The 15,436-nt window shown below is 40.5% G+C and overlaps 1 protein-coding gene across 1 annotated transcript in view; it reads right to left on the bottom strand.

Moving 5' to 3' along the window:
• The window catches only part of LOC115662493 (disease resistance protein RPV1-like), a 193,121-nt gene that overhangs the window by 151,287 nt on the left and 26,398 nt on the right, over nucleotides 1-15,436 (bottom strand). Inside the window, exon 4 of the mRNA XM_056309526.1 lies at nucleotides 6,413-6,991. The gene's annotated coding sequence lies outside the window, so the exon portion shown is untranslated. The remainder of the gene's footprint in view (nucleotides 1-6,412; nucleotides 6,992-15,436) is intronic.

Here is a 15,436-nt window from a genome sequence, read left to right as displayed (position 1 = left end):
GGTGAATGATACTATTGACTGGAGGGGTTGTCATTCCTTTGATTTTCGCTCCGTTGGAAACCATTGTGATTCATCTGTTTCGCGTGATCACGAAAACTCACTTATCAAAAAAGAAAAGTTCGGGCGAAGCAAAGTACCGTTAGCAACTTTCTCGGATTCCCATCCATGTAAGTCACTCACTTCTCTAAGTGCTCACGCCCCTTCCCGGATATCCTTCTCATCAAAATGCTTTTTTACGCGAATGGAATGCCTCCCCAAAACTTCCTTTTAGATACCGCACATCCGATGGGTCCACTTTGTAAAAGATAGGCAACACTGTGTGTGATGTGCTCTTCTTGCGGTCCATGATATGAATGAGCTCGCGGAGGCACCATTTGCTCGAAGCATAATTTTCAGAGATGATGGGGATCGAAATCTTAGGCCGTGTGATGGCATCAAGAATCTACCGATCCAAAATCCTCACCAATTGGTATCTTTGTTATCGTCCCCGAACACGCAAATCGGGACAGTTCCTGCCTTGATCAAACTATGGTAGAGGTGATCGGTGAATGCCTTGCGGGTATCCGAGCCTCTAAAGCTCAAGAACACGTCGTATTGACCGCTATCTACATCTGTGGGTACCGGAGAGATGAACGAAGAAGTGGATGCTCCTCAATGCTCTCTTCCTCTCGCTCTCTTTCTCGACTCTGCCTTTGTCCATGGTGATCTCGGGGAAAGTTGAAACGAAGAGATGCTTTTCTCGTCGCTTTAAAAGGATTGACGAACAACGAAATATGCTTTTAGGATGCTTTTCTCGCAAATGCTTGTTGGCTTGGTCCACTCTAGATAACGTGGACCTCAATTTCCCCCCTAGGCAATGCTGAAGAAGGTTCGTGTTCCCGAGAAAGGCCTTCGGTTGAGTTAGGCGACGTTGTTTCATCTGCGGAATATTAGGTGGCCGTGAAGAGGCCCCCAAAAGCCCCATCATTTACTTCTTCAAACACATATTTGAAATTAAACATATTGAAGTGTAATTAGTCGACTTCCTTAAAACACATTTGAACAACTACATAACTTTACGCACGTCTATGATATTTAAAGACAGATTCTTTCAGTTCACACCTAAGATATTCAAATTATGTACAAAATCCATGGAAGCATCTTCTTATGAATATAAGCTCACACAATGCCTAATCCTTATCATAATCCGAGACCTTACTCTTATTATTTTTAGCCTAATATGTAAACAACCCTAACTATCTCCACCGCCTCATTTTCACAACCCCTTCTGTCTAATCCCATTTCCATTGGCCAAACTTATGTAGTGTCGTTTGATTGTTGCCCAATAAACCTCATCCTCTAGATGTGTGCACTTTCCTAATTGGAGGAAATTTTTATCAATCACGTTTTTAATTTGGCGGGATTCAAGTTTCAAGCATCGCTGATATGTAAAATTAACTAAAGCTAAAATATTAATCGAGGAAAAATTTTCAAATTACTCAGCTGTTTAAATTATGAAGGAAGTCAATGAAAATCATTCTAAATGAAAGGGAAATACTTCCTTTTGGGCCCACATTTTATTTCTTTCTAAAGGTGCATAGAAATGAGAGGTAATGCAAAAATTGTACTTTTCTTACAAAATTGGCCTTACTTCCTTTTAAAAGTGAATAAAATGAAGGATAATTAAGTCTATCAAAGAAATTAAGTTCCATTTACATCATTTCCACCCAACATGTATCCCAACATATATTGATTTTAACTTTCCCTCTCTTCTTTCGTGGTTTGCTTGTTTTTTTGTTCTTAATTTTTAGATTTTGAAATTTATGGCTTTAGTTTGTTCGAAATTTGGGGCTTTTTGTGTGATAAAATTTCATGACTCTTAAATAGGATTAATGTTAATACAAAAGGCTGCGTCTCACTAGTAATTAGAATATCACGGGGAGCAATTTTGCTCTTTGCTTTAAATGTAATGCAATGTGTTGCGTCTTTTTGCATGTACACAGGTTAGCATACTGCATGGTGTCATGTTGACATTTCATATGGTGACACGTTTAATAATCGCATTTGTCGTGTTGTCATCTGACCTTCTTATTAAAAGTGCCGTGTTCGTATTGTGGCAATTCAACGCGTTTACTAAACATTTCTTGTTCAGGTTTTGCCATATTTGTGTTATATCCTAACTGACATGACACAATTAATATGACACGACATGAATTGTCAACCGTATCTTTAGTAACATGATCGCTCACAAAAACAATGAAAAAAAAAGAATGTCCAAAGTCTTTGAAATTTCATGATTCACTTGATTTTTTTTTGTTCTCTCTCTCTCTCTCTCTCTCCTATGTTCTTTTCTCTTTTTGCGTGAATGTTGCTTCTCTATTCGTTTCAGGTCGGTTGCTTCACTTCTTTTATGTTTTGGTTCAAATTTGGTGATTTAATATTTTAATTTTATTTAAAATATTCTTAATGAAATTGGAAATGCGAGGTAGAGATGAACGAATGGTCGTTGTCATTTCTCTCTTATTTATTTCGTGCTGGCCCCACATGCCAATAATTTTATATAGGACAAATTTATGATACCATGTTACCGAGCTCTTCACTTCAAACTTTCAAATTTAAATTATCGTTTGATATATTGTCCACGAAATAGAGCTATAATTTGTTAAATGACACCAAATGAGCATGACGCGTTAGTATTAAGTTACTAATGATATATGAAATACTTGTATACTATCCTTGAGTTCTTTTCCGGGCCATTTTTTTATTACAATTTTGTTAGCATATCATTCAGCTCTTGTAAAGTCAGTAAAACAATGAAAATAGAAGTATGCGAAATATTCAAAAAAATAAAAGATGATTTAGGGAAAAAAATAGAAAAGAAGGGAATGAAGTGCCTGGGCTTACTTCTAGAGGTAACGTCCAAAAGGCTTTTGAATCATGAATTCATGACACATAGAAACCTTCTTGAACATGAATTGAAAGTGAAAAAAGGGAATGAAGTTGGAACGAAAGATGCTATTCTGCTGCATAAAAGGATCGATGAACTAATCTCTATGAACAAGTATGAACATGAATCTGTTACCAAGCAAGAAAAAAATGAACATGAAATCTTTAATTAATTAGTAATTGATTGACTAGGAGCAGTTGCAGATGTTTTTAGTCCTCGCCTTATCTTCTTTTGGACCTCACCCTATTCAAGTCAAGCCTGTTGGCTTGATCCACTCACGAGTAACGTGTGCGTTTTTCAATTGGGCTATAAGAATATGTGTACAAGTATACTGCGTTCAATTAAAAATTTAAAGCATACGTACAGTTTCTTATTTGGTTATTGAAAATTGGAATTCGATAAATCACTTAAAAGATAATGATTGAGTTGAAACGGAATTAGAAACGTGTAAAAGACGTCGAGAGAGGACCGAGCTAGTAATTGTGGATGTGATTTTATATTCTAATTTTGTTTAAAATTGCCATATTCTTAATGAAGTTGGAAATGTGAGGTAGAGATAAACAAAATGCCCGTGGTTATTTATCTTTTATCTATTCCATGCCGGCACCACATGGTACAATTCCATGTAAAATGAATTTCTTTTGAACTGGTATTTAATCACTGAGCCTTTTGTTTCAAATTTTCAAATCTAAAAAGTTGATTGATATTTTATCTGTAAAAGGAAGCTGCTGAGGAAAATTTTAGAGACGACCAAGGTTTGAAACAATGGCGTTGAGTGCTTGTCCCCATTTTTGTTGGAGTGCCCACCTTGAGAATATCACCGCAAAGATTCTTTATCCAATTAAATGGAAGTAGATTAGGATTATCAGCTAAATTCGTGATAAGTCATGTTAAAATTGATAAATCACATTTGGAAGAACGAATTTATTGTTTGTAACAAAAGAGGCGTAAGAAATGAGTGATGTAAAGCTAGGTGAATCTCCTAATATGCATGTATGGCTCGATTTATTTGATTGTTTTCATGTGTCATAAGATCAACTAGGTTTTTTTTTTCTTACTATTGGATATCATGTAAAAGGTCTTAAGAAGTATCATGCTATGGATTTTGGTATGTTTCATATTGTGATGATTGAAACTATCATGAGTTGAGAGCAGGTAAAAAGTAGCAATATAGTTAAAATGCTTAAACTTTCACCGTACGTCTTAAGTTTTTTTTTTTTCTTGCTATTGGAGAAAATGAGTTTTTTCTTTTTCTCTTTTTTTTACTAAAGAAGGGAGAAAATGAGTTAGAGGTGAAAGGGAATATACTTTCTAGGATTAATGGTCCAACAATTCAAGGAAAACATAATATTTCTCATTTGGAATTTTTTATAGGGAGGTAAAATTGTCGAATAAAATCTCCTTAAGAGAATACTTACTCTTAGGATGATTAGTTTCAGAATGAGTAGGTCTTAAACAAAGCATCAAGAACTTATCCTGTAATAATCGGTGCTCCGTATTTGTAACCGAGAACCAAACTAGTTGACCCTCAAACCAGCCTACTTTTATTTTTCTGATTTATTTTTCTAGAAATTAATCTAGGACCTTCAAACACAAAGAAACCTCACAACGCATAAAAAATAATGGTCTCTGGATTCAAGTGAAATGTGGCAATTTTGCACGCAATAGAATCTAGTGCACTTGCAGACCTCCTCGTTCTAGTTCAACAAAAGATCAAATACTGAATTACGATGCAACTAACAATCAGCCAGCAAGGCCATCATAGGATTAGCCACATCTAAAGTCGAAAACAAAAGGCTTTCTTTTTGCACCGAAGTAAAATCTGAGCTGGGGACATACCTCGTTGACACTTGACAGGCAACAGCGGCTCCAAAAGAGAGAATAGAAGACCCTCCTCTGCTATTCAGCGGCCACCCCAACGTCCCCAATAGACAAAAAGGGCCCAGAACACACTTAGTTCAGCCGATTATTCTGAAAACAAAGTGACAGAATCAACAGAAACGACACGCTAGTAAGGGATGAAAAAGTGATTACCTCCTGCGAGCTGAGATGCGAAGAGAGGCGTGAGATCGGGGAGAGGAGACCCTGAACAAGCCTGGGCGAGAACTTTGAAGAGGGAAAAGAACAGAGAAAGCGCGTGAGGACTAATCAGTAGACGATAGTCTCGAATGGTTTCTGCAAGAGAGAGGCCGAATGCGAAAGACAAAGTGAGAAAAGAGAGAGAGAGAGACCGTAGTAGACGATAAGTCTCGAATTATTATTGACGGACAGGTATCCCTCTATTGCTGATTGACTGGTAGCGATGAAGTCGTTTTCAGATGGCAAGCCAAAGTCAAGCCACACAATGTGGACCAGAGTACGGAATGACCACTTCTGTTCATATCCACACTTTAAAAACCATTTTGTTAAACAGATAAATGTGGCTCTAACCGTCTTGTGAATCTTCCATTATATCATTATCAAAGACGTTCTTACTTCCTGTAAATGCTACATTCTCCTCCCGCCCTAAACATGCATAAATCTTATTGTCAAATCCGTCGTAGGTCAGTAACTTTCTATGCTACATAAACATAAAAGTCACGTCTTTGCTCTAAGCATTTAAATTGCGTGAAAACCACACTTTATGACGAGTTTCTGTTATTCAATCTGCAAAGATAAAGTCCACCTAAAAATTATCCACATACTAAATATGTGTAAGTGCATTGAAACCAGCAGCTTTGCTCACTTTCAAGTTTTTCATTGTAACCAGCACAAAAAAATAGTACAATTGTGAATTTTTCATAATGTCCGGAAAACATTTGAATTTTCTGTCATTTTCCAGAAATTACGAAAATTGCCAATATAATGGAGAAAGGTTTTATGGACATCCAAAAATTCTATAGTTGATCCGATCTGTTCAGATAAATTTTTATTGTTGACAATTCTGATCCGTAACCTTTGAAAGGCTTCGTGTAAATATTGAAGACAATAGATGAGCACGATCGACATTTGGAAAAGTCTAGTTTTTAACTGTTTTCAAGGAAAAAAAAATGAATTATTTCTGCAAAAACCGAGTATTTTGGATGTTTCACGGCTTTGAGTAATTTTGGGTACTTATAGGGCCGATGGACCCAAAATTGGGTCTAGAAGGGCATTTTCGTAATTTTCATCGAACGGGCTTTTTGGCCCAAGGGACCTCAGTCAAACCATTCCAGTCTCTCGTCAAAGGTAATGTTTTGAAAACAATATCGGGGTGAGGGCCAGCATGCGATTCCACCAGGGTTCAACCGCTCCAACCCGTTCATACCCGATTAGCTTGAATAAAAAGATTGTAGCAAGAAAAATTAGCAATACATGTGATGATGATTTTGGAAAAAGTCGAGGGAATTTCACAAGTGATATTTTGTATGCCTTAAAAGGACGTTAGGTGTTATGCGATGAGTAATGGTCCAATGTATTTTTTGTCCTATCAATTGCAATAGACCGGAGAATGAAGGTCGGGCTTACCTCGAGGAGCGATGTAGAGATGAAATTACTGTGATGGGTTTCAGTGTTCGAGAGGAAGAAGTTGCCTCGAAGCAGCAGCAGATCAAGTCGTGTCCCAGTCCCGAAAGGCGGTACGATCCGAGGATTCACACCTTCACGCCTCAACCCGGACCGGCTCGGTTCGGAAAGACACCGAGGCAAATTTTGCAGATCTCGGGGTCAGAACATCCACGAGAAAGGACGAGTGGCTGCTACGGAAATCACCAACGACGGACAAGGGAACTCACTATCTTTCGATAAGATCGCAGCTCTTCTCCGGTGTATCTGGAAATCCAGAGACGACCTCGTGTGCTCCGACGAAGAAACCCCCCCAAGCACACAGGAACCCTAATATGCATCGGCGGAGCCTGTGATCAGAAATCATAGCGAGCGGAACGCTGAAAGTTCGAAACTTTGACACGATTCCAGTTGATTTACCTGCGAATCGGTGCCCGCCGAAGAAACCGGTCCCTCAAGGTGAAATATCGATGGGGGGTCCTTTGAAGCCAGTGTGGTTCGGAAGGAGCGATTGCGGGTGTTCTTGGCGACGCCTCAGGTGCACTGCTCGATGGGATTCGCGATGAAGAAATCACCTGCTCGCTCGCCGATTCAAACCGAAGCTCTCGCTCTCTGGTAGAGGCTTTTGATGCACTTTCAGATCTAGAAGAAGTACAGAGAACCTTGGTACTCGGGAGTCGGACAACGCGGCTCTGTTTGACTCTCTTGCTGGAACGCAATCACGCGGGCATGGGTGGGTTAAATTCCCCAAAAAAACCTACACTTTAGGTCAGGTTTTAAATTTGTCCCAAATATTTTTTTATTTCAAAAAAAATCTCAAACTTTAAGATCCAGTCTCAAATCTATTTAGAACTTTTTTTATTTTAAAAAAATCTCAAATTTTAAGTTCAGTTTCAAATCTATCCTGAATTTTGTTTTATGTAAAAAAAATCACCAAAATTCAATTTATTTTAAAAAATATGCCCTCGTGAACCAGTCCCAACTTGACGTAGCACTTCCACGTCGATGACAAATCCACATCAGCAAAGAAATTGGGCAATAGATACAGATCGACATCGAATTTCCACTTTAATAACAAATCAAACTAAATAAAAATATTAAAATTCTTCAAAATAAATCCATTCTAGGATATGAAAGTTAACGATGATAACAAATTCACACCAAAAAAAATTTCTTAAATTTAAAAGAAAAACCTAATCTTTAGATTCAGTCCAAATTTGCTCCGAACTTTTCTTTGTCTAAAAAAAGCTCCATTACTTTTTCAATGTGGATTTGTTATCGATGTGAAAGTACCATGTCAAGTTAGGGTTGAATCACGAGGGTATATTTTTAAAATAAATTGAATTTTGGTGATGTTTTTACACAAAATAAAATTCGAGACAGATTTGAGACTGGACTTAAAGTTTGAGGTTTTTTCTGAGACAAAAAAAAGTTCGGAGCAGATTTGGAACTGGACCTAAAGTATACACATGGCCCGTCGTGGAAGAACGGCGAATCAATTAGCTAATTAGGTAGCTAAATCGCAACATTTGAATACTTTTTTTCAGAAAAATTATCAAAAAAATCCTAAACATACTGTAATTATGCCAAATTCAGTCCTAAACCTTTTTTTTTTACAAATTCAATCTTAAACCTTTTGAATTTGTACAAATTCATTTCATCCGGTTAATTTTGGCCAACCAGCATTTACGTAGACACCGGCCATCTGGGCAACGCTGACATGGCAATTTTTTAATAAATTTTTTTATTAATTTGTTTACCTTTGATTGTGCACAAGAGTAGAAGTCCAATGAAGTAAGCCTCACTAGCCGTGGGCGATGGCGGCCATGGCCTCACCCAGATTTGGGTGAGGCTGAGCAAGGGCTTCATGGCCCATGCCCTGTGGTCAGCGAGCTTCGGCAACCCTCACAGTCCAGAGCTTGCCGGCCATAGTGGGAAACAAAAGAAGGAAGGAAAAAAAAGAAAATTTTAAAAATTGTCACGTTATCGTCGACCGATGTTGATGTGGGCGCTGGCCAACATCCACGTCAGCGCCGGCTTGCTAAAATTGGCTGAATGGACTGAATTGATATAAATACAAAATGTTTTAAGATTGAATTTGCACAATTATATTAGGTTTAGGACTTTTTTTGTCATGCCTCGAACCCTATCGAGCTCGCGACATCCCTCTTCGGTCGAATTAATGCGACGTCCCATGAAACGTCGCCGACCCAAACGATCACATCAGAGTTATAAAGGCACCAACGAAAGCCACAAACACCCGGACAATAATTGGTTAGAGGTAACAGGGAGAATGGACATCCATTACCAATTCAAACTTATAAATATCCATATCCACCATATACAATCCACATAATATACATGCACACCGAATTTCTAAACTACATACCTCGATATCAAAAGATCAGCTGCCTGGGTATACCCTATCTCCAAAAATGGGTCACTTCCAAAAGGTTTACCTAACCCCTAAAACTAGCCCCTACGCCCTCTAGGAGGTGTCCACTCCTAGTCCGACTCTTCAGAGCTCGAGTTTAAATCCTCCTGAGCTACCTGCTCCTCTAAGGACTCCAAATCCGCCTCGATCTCGATCGGGTTGTCTTCTTCCTCACCCGGCTCTAACGGGACCTCAATCTACTCCACCTCATCAGACTCCTCTTCTGGCTCTTCCTCCGACTCGTTATTTGGCTCATCCTCTGGTTCTACCTCAAGATATTCTTCTGGCTCGTCCTTGGGTTCTTCTTCCTGCACATCTTTAGGCTCTTCTTCGGGGTCTTCTTCTACAGGCTCTTCCTCTGGTATCACACCTAGATCCACTTGCATAGGATCATACCCCGCATGTGATTCTTCCTTGCATAGGATCATACCCCGCATGTGATTCTTCCGGTTCCGGATCTAGTACGGCCACTTAAGGCTCAGGTGTTGCAGGTGCATGCTGATGCCCTGATTGCGCCGGACTAGTCTCCAAGCTAGTCATCTCGCCATCGGGTGGGGGTATAGCTGACGGGTCCCAATCCCCCACTCCGTCAAAGGGGACATCGAAGCCACGGACGGGGCCAAACTCGTCCATCCCTGTCTCGGAACATTCAGGCCGTATAGGTGTAGGCCTGCTAGAGGAGTAGCCCTACATCTACCCAGACTACGGTCGTATGCTTTACCAAGTCAGATTATCGTCTATCGAGTACTCTATAACATCATGGTCATTGTGCATAGGAATCCCAAAACGCTGCGGCGGTGGCGGCGGTAGGTTCATGGCTCAGGTCGAGGTTCTGAAATGGTTTGGTTGAAACAACCATGAGACACGTTTCAATAAGTTGACAGCCTAAACCCCACTTAAGTTACCACTTATCTCCAGACAGGTTCAAACACCCAATCATTCAATACACACATATATACACACAAATGCACTTACCTGGACTCTTAGTGCACACAACCTGCACGTTAGTCCCAAATTCACAAATTTCAAACCACATGCACTTTCCAAGCTATCCTCATGCCCAAAAGCACATGTCGTACAAATGACATTTCTGAACTCCATATTTCACACTCATTCATGCACTACCACACTATTTTCATTTAACTTGCCAACGACTCGCGTAAACACGCCTCAGGTCCGATCTTACTTTCCACTTTCCACATTACACATTACAAATTTCCATCGCGACCCGCTTAAACACGCCTCAGGCCCGATCTCACTTTCCACTTTCCACTTTCCACATCGCACATTTCAATCGCGACCCGTGTAAACACGCCTCAGGTCCGATCACATTCTCACTTTCCAATCACACATTTCCATCGCAACCCGCGTAAACACGCCTCAAGCCTGATCACATTCTCACTTTCCATCTCTTTCCACGGCCCTCGTAAACACGCCTCAGGCCTCACAGTCGTATCACGACCCGCGTAAGCACGCCTTAGGCCGGTTCAATTCCCCGCGTAAACACGCCTCAGGGATTTAGTGATCACACGAACAAGCCAACACGCGCGTATTTTATCTGTACCCTGCGTAAACACGCCTCAGGGCTTTTCAGTGATCACACGCACATCGCACGCCTCAATTCTCACGCATTCACATACTCGGGCATCCAATACAGACACTCAAACGCACCCAAATCGACCGTCACAATTCAGCCCACATACACACATACGAACATCATATAACACGCCACTTTCACCACAAAAATCATGGCACAACAATCACGGCATTACACGGCAATTTCACGCAATTACTTGCCGAATCAAAACACCCAATCTACGCACCAAACAGCATTTTCCAGCATTCAAATCAGCCAATCACAGCCATAATTGGGCCTATAATTTTCCCCCAAAATGTCACAATTTCATCCCTAAGGCCCCACATCAAAATTGGCCCCTAAACTACACTAAACTGTGTCTAAACGGGTCCGTTAATACCCGATATCCTAAATAAGGTTTAGATTATAACTTACACGAAGTCCTAGGCTAGCTCGGGTAGGAACAGAGGGGCGGCGGTCCGGCGGCTGCACGGCGGTCCGGCGAGCAGCTAAAAGGCGGCGATCGGCGATGGCGGCGGCAGCTTGCTCGGCCAGCCAAGTCACGGCCACGGGAGGGGAGAAAGAGAGATTGCCGAGAGGGAGGGAGAGAGAGACGGCAGCGTGAGGGTGGGGTGCGGCTTGGTGACGGGCGGACGATGGCCGGGGCGATGGCGGCGACGCGGCAAGGGGGGAGAGGGGCGGTCGGCCGGCGAGGGAGAGGGAGAGGGAGAGGGAGCCGAGAGAGAGAATGAGGAGAGAGAGAGAGAGAGAGAGAGAGAGAGAGAGAGAGAGAGAGAGAGAGAGAGAGAGAGAGAGAGAGAGAGAGAGAAATGGCTTAAATAATCCAAGCCAATAATTGGTGTCCCAAATGACCATCTTGCCCCTCTCTCACATTTCCAATCAACGGCCAAGATTTGTTCATATCTTGAGATCGACGGCCGAGATCGAATCTTTTCCAAAAATATCAAAGAGTAAAATGGGAATTTCATAAAAATTCAAGGGCCAAATTGTCCAAAAATTGTCATTTCTAAAGTAAAGGCGAAATGACCAAAATGCCCTTCCCCATTTACACTTGGCCTTAACTAAGTCTCAGGGGTAAAACGGTCATTTTCCATTTCTCGCCAAAATTCGATTTTTTTGAAGAATCCGAGCAGATCTGAGGCTGACTAAGCCAATAACAACATCATCCAACTATCCTGTTGTGACATTCATAATTTCCGAGGCCTAATGTTGGTCGTTAATTAATGAATAAATTTAATTAACGTAACTTGAGTATATCTCAAACTAACGGGTGGCTTTTGAGGAAATTTGCGCATTTGACCCGTGCCGATACTGAATCAAGTCACGTTCAAGCTCACTCGAGTCGTGACGACTTCGATTGTCACTTAATCGCGAGGATCGATCGCTAGTTCCGACGGGTACGATCGTTTGGTATAGATTTAGGATCGTTCGTCAGTTCATTTCGTGGTCAAGCGGAATCACCCGCGATCCACTAATATGATGGCGGCAAATTAATCCCTGTCTATCCTTGGATCGGCCTACACTGGCTCAAAATGTCACCTCGACAATTTTTATGGTCGAAAGTCGGTTCACGATTGAGTTTCTTTGGTTATGCGAATTTAAATCCTTAGTTACCCTTTCGTTATCGGTTAGTATTCCCGAAGTGATCAATTCCGGGCGAAATCTAGCTACAAGTACGTTCATAAACCATTCATTTCATAAATCCCAAGTGGGTCGGATTTTCAGAATGTCACATTTTTTGTAATTTTCCCCTCTTTCTTCCTCTTGATTAGCCCAGCTCCCCAACATCTTTGGATTTTATCTTGAACTTCTAATGATAAATAAAAGTAGTATTTCTTACCCCAAAAGAAAAAAAAAATCCTAAAGCTATCAAAACCAAATATCCCGGAACAAAAACGAGAGTATGAGTGATTTATGGTGATTGGCGTTTCTCCTCTTTAAGCAAAAGCACTCGGGACTTTAAATAAAAGCTTTTACTTCTTCTCTGAAGACGCGCAATCTTGTGGTGGAATTGCCTTTCTTCGACGAGGCAATTGTACTTCTTTTTAACCCTCACCTTTTTTACCAAGACCCACCAAAACAATCCCTTCCTCCAAATGGGCAAGACTACCTCAATTTAGACTTCAAGGGATATTTTGTTCCTTTCTCTTTGTAATTGGACCGCGTGGCCACGCAAATCAATGTGAAGGATAGGTGACCTTTTGCTTTCCCTGACCCCATTGACCGAAAGAATCCATACCTTTACGTTGGAGTCAAGGTGTTCACATTGGAAAATTAGTTTTCACATGGCGCTATTTCAAAAGAGCCCTGCAATCATCTCCTTTACTTGGCAACTTTGGCAAGGTGTACATACTGGAAATTGCTTCTTCTCTTGCCTCAAAGGATGAGCCAGTTGTGCTTGGGTACACACAATCCTAACGTGGACTTGCGCGTCTTTGATGAAGAAATTTTACTTCTTTAACCAACTAACTCTCACATTTTGTTAGCTCTCTTTGTAATGGGATCACACAGGACACGGCCGTGCGAATCAAAGTGAAGATGGACAACATTGTGCTTTCCCTTTCCGTTGAAATGAAAGCCTCTTACCACTAGAGACGTTGAAAAATGGTCAAAAATCTACTTTTTTTAACTCATATTTAGTGACCTGAATCATATATGGATTAGCTAAAATTTAAAAGATAGATTTTTATGAATTTAAAATAAAAAAATTAATTTGATATATATTTTAATGAGTCTGAACCCTGTGTATATGCAATTCATGTTAATCAAAAAAGAGAATATTAATGATTTTTCCATTTGCTTTCACGTGGCTCGTTCTTAGTTGGCCTGACGCTCGAGTGTGGTACACCCTGGCACATGGAGCCCACTGTATGTGAGCTTTTTCTTCACTTGCCTATCGCTTTAACTAGTGATTGAGTGACACGCCATTCGTTTTCCTACTTGTTAAAAAATATATATATTAATATATAAACATAAAAAAGTCAATTAAAAAAAATTTACTTTGTCAATTTTTTGTTTTGCTTATACACAGCAACAGAAAAGAAATTTGAGATACGTCTCGTAGATTTATAAAGTACGACATGCGAGTACTGTGTTTGCGAAGGAGCCTCACTCATATTCCTGCAACGGTCAAGAATGGCTCAACCCCAGAAAAGAACTAAGTAAAAGAAAAGCCTCCCACCAAACAGACCAAAGGGGGGTCAAATTAAACCAGAAAAACTAATGAGGGGGGCAAAATAGAACTTAAAACAAACTTCAGGTGCGAAATGGAATTGTCAGAAAAATTTAAAAAAAATTTGGTTCCAATCTCTCCATTCTCCAGCATATAAAAAGGCAAAGGAAAAACATCAATCCCACCATCACCGGGAAGGTATTTGAACGAGAGCGCTTCGAGTGCGCTCTATGGATCAATTCGATTCGGATTCATCCATCATCAATCGACCGAATTGCTCAAACAGGTTGAAATTCCATGGAGGAGCTGGGCTTGGAGCTAGAGAAAGCTCGGTTATTGAGCTTGGCTCTCGAGTTCGACTTCGATGAGCAGTCCACCAACCAGTGCTTGGACCATTTCGTTTCGCTTTAAGATACATGAATCATCACTTTGCCACCTATTTTTCTTGTTGATTAGTGTTTGCAGAAATTATGAAGGTAGTTCTCGTCCCCACGACACAATGACGATGGCTGTGGAATAGTCTGCTCTAGGTTTGAATAGATCAGAGCGGGTTTAGTGAAGTAGTCTTACTGATGAGCAAAATGTCCGACACTGTTCCAGCTTGATGTGTTTAGGTTACTTTTTTGTTTTGGTCAAAGTAACATTTTATTCATTTCCACAAAAATACAAGAGAGAAATAATAAGACAAATTCCAGACAACTTCAAAATAAAACGAGCTTCAGATAATAAAATGTATCATTAGAACAAGATTAGGGGTCACACGCCCAAAAAGCAAATCCGGGACTTCTTTAAACCAAAATCAGTGCCCAATCACCGAATCCATCTTCAATAATGAGCACACACCGAGATATCTAACTACGGCTTTATTCTACTTGAAGAGGATGATTGGGATGGACCCTTTGCCTTCACCTCCCCGTTTCACCCAACTCTGGCAGGTTGTGGAGAAGATAAAGAAGCATTACGCCACCGCCATTGAGATGATTGATCGGATGAATTCGAAGGGAATGACTCCCAACGTTTTTACTCTCGGCATTTTGATGAATTGCCTCTGCCAATTTGAAAGGGTCCAATCTTGGACTGGAACCCACAACTGCGAGCTTTAACACTTCGATCAATGGGCTCGTTGGTAACGCTAGGGTAGGCATTCGATTGCGAAAGCATACGGAAGACTAGAGGCTGGGGAGCTAGATGTTGTCATATACACCACAGTTATCGCACAGTAAGATTAGTGGTAGAGGCTTTTGAAGTTCTTTAACATTATGACTAGCCTAAGAAATCGCCCAAATGCGATCACTTATACATGGGTTATGCTGCATAGGCAAATGGACCCAAAAAAAAAAGCAATGATTTTGTTAAAGAATGGAACGTGATTTACTGTCCATTATTAAAAGATTTGCGTCTTGAAAATGTTTTATTAGTCAACAATCATTGACTTTTCCACGACAGTCACAGGAAGAGTTATTAATAAATTTCAAAGGATCATAAATGAGATTTACTTTTTTTGTTGGTCGATCATAATTAAATTTTGTCGCACTTTCGCTTTATATCGATCTAGGCTGAGGACAACTAGTAGATCTTGTTTGGTTGAAACAAGAAAAATTGATAACCCTGCCTCACTATTCACTAATTATTTGTCTTGGTCATTTTTATATCTTCCGACTAGGTAACATGCATGGAACCTTAGGCTTTCACAGAAAATATTAGACCATGTGATCGCATTAAGGAGCCGGGAACCCAACCCTTTGCCAACAGGGAGGCCGTTATCATCCGTGAACACAAATATTG

This window comes from Syzygium oleosum, unplaced genomic scaffold, assembly GCF_021117445.2.
Source record: "Syzygium oleosum isolate NSW1041296 unplaced genomic scaffold, Sole_v2.1 Sole_v2.03, whole genome shotgun sequence".
NCBI classification, from domain to species: Eukaryota; Viridiplantae; Streptophyta; class Magnoliopsida; order Myrtales; family Myrtaceae; genus Syzygium; species Syzygium oleosum.
Note: the sequence above shows the minus strand (reverse complement) of the source record. Positions and strands in the feature narration are given on the sequence as shown.